The sequence below is a fragment of the Rhagoletis zephyria genome, unplaced genomic scaffold, assembly GCF_001687245.7.
Source record: "Rhagoletis zephyria isolate East Lansing unplaced genomic scaffold, Rhagoletis_zephyria_1.1 Rzeph_scaffold_03617, whole genome shotgun sequence".
Lineage (NCBI taxonomy): Eukaryota > Metazoa > Arthropoda > Insecta > Diptera > Tephritidae > Rhagoletis > Rhagoletis zephyria.
The window spans coordinates 37,527-39,558 of NW_016160700.1; the positions used below are offsets into that span (position 1 = coordinate 37,527).

General features: G+C 31.3%; 1 long non-coding RNA gene across 1 annotated transcript in view; it reads right to left on the minus strand.

Annotated features, from left to right (window-relative positions):
* Nucleotides 1-594: 594 nt before the first annotated feature.
* LOC108369338 (uncharacterized) overlaps nt 595-2,032 on the minus strand; it is a 5,512-nt gene continuing 4,074 nt past the window's right edge. Inside the window, exons 2-3 of the long non-coding RNA XR_001848491.1 lie at nt 682-686; nt 595-606 (exon numbers count right to left, since the gene is read on the minus strand). This is a non-coding gene — a long non-coding RNA (uncharacterized LOC108369338). The remainder of the gene's footprint in view (nt 607-681; nt 687-2,032) is intronic.

The window sequence follows — 2,032 nt, forward strand, 5'->3', positions numbered from 1 at the left end:
TGGTCATAGGCAATAACCGCCTAAGTCGACTTAAGAAAGAATTGGGTTATATACGCTACCGTTTTCTGCAACTACTATTCTATGTTTATAAGGCTATAGAAGAAAATATTTTGGTTTTCCCATACGGTTAACATTACAATCCAAATCTTTAAAGCGTTTTTTCTCGAATTCTGGTTATACGACTTAGGCGATTATTGCTTATGACCACAGATATATAAAAATGTTGTGTTCGTATGTCACGGTCATCAAAACTCGAGAACGGTTAAACCGATTTGAAATTTTTGTTTTATATTGTTCGGTATAATACCAGAACCAATGATATCGCAAAAATTTGGAGGGTTGCCACCTATTTGAAAATTTTTAAACCCATTTATATTGATAAAATTAATGAATTATTACAATACAGGTATCAACTTAAAGAGGATAACTGCTGGAAATATTTTTGACGATGGTTGCTACCTATTTGAAAATTTTAGCTCAGTCAAATTGATAAAATAAATGAAATATTGCCACGTGGGTGTCGAACTAAAGAGTTTTAAGAAGGCTTACATCCGAAAATATGTTTGAGGAGGGTTGCCACCTGTTTGAAAATTTAACTAAATTACACTGATAAAATAAATGACATATTATAATATGGGTATTAAATTAAAGAGGTTTAAGAAAGATTACTGTTGGAAATACGCCACCTATTTAAAAATTTTAACTCAGTTAAATTAAATAAAGTAAATGAAATATTGCTATGTGGGTATCAAACTAAAGAGTTTTAAAAAGGCTTACAATCGAAAATATTTTAAAGGAGGGTTGCCGCCTGTTAATTTAGCGCAATTTAATTTATAAACTACATGAGGTATAACAATCTAGATATTAAATAAAAGATGTTTAAGAAAGATAACTGCTGGAAATATTTTTGAGTAAAATTGCCACATCTTTGTAAATTCTAACTCAGTTATTTTGATAAAATAAATGAAATACGGTAATTTGGGTATCAAGCTTTAGATTTTTAAGAAAGCTTACAGCCGAAAATATATTTGAGGAGGGCTGCCACCTATTCGAAAATTTAACCCAATTTAATTGATATAGGTATCAAATTAAAGAGGTTTAAGAAAAAAGACTTTTGGAAACACTTTTGAAGAGGGTTCTCACCTATTTGAAAATTTTAACTCAGTTAAACTGATTAAACAAATGAAATATTGCAATGTGGGTAGAAAACTAAAGAGTTAAGGCCTACAGTAGAAAATATGTTTTAGGAGGGTTGCCACCTGTTTTAAAATTTAACTCAATTAAATTGGTTAAACAAATGAAACATTGCAATGTGGGTATCAAACTAAAGAGTTTTGAGAAGGCTTACAGCAGAAAATATGTTGGAGGAGGGTTACCGCCTGGTTGAAAATTTAACTCAATTGAATTGATAAAATAAATAACGTATTATAATCTAATAAATATTATAAATGTGAAAGTTTGTATGTTTGGATGTTTGGGAAATCATCACGCGGAAACGGCTGCACGGATTTGCATGAAATTTTGTACGCAGATAGCGTGGGCCAGATTGGTTAATAGGCTATTTTTTTTAAGAGTTGCCACCTGTTAAAAAAGTTTCATTAAATTAATACGCGGAAATGACTGAATGGATTTGCATGAAACTTTGCAAGCAGATAGCTTATGACCTACAGTGGAAAATAGGCTAATTTTTTGGAAGAGTTGCCACCTGTTAAAAAAGTTTAATTAAATTAATACGCGGAAACGACTAAACGGATTTGCATGAAATTTTGCACATAGATAGCTTATGACCTAGGTTAGAAAGTAGGCTACTTTTTTTAACAGTTGCCACCTGTTAGAAATGTTTAATTTAATTAATACGCGGAAATGAGGGAACTGATTTGCATGGAAGTTTTCACACAGATAGCTTATGAGCTAGGTTGAAAAATAGGCTACTGTTTTAAGAGTTACCACCTGCCAAAAAAGTTTAATTCAATTAATACGTGGAAAAGACTGAACGGATTTGCATCAAATTTTGCAAGCAGATAGCTTATGA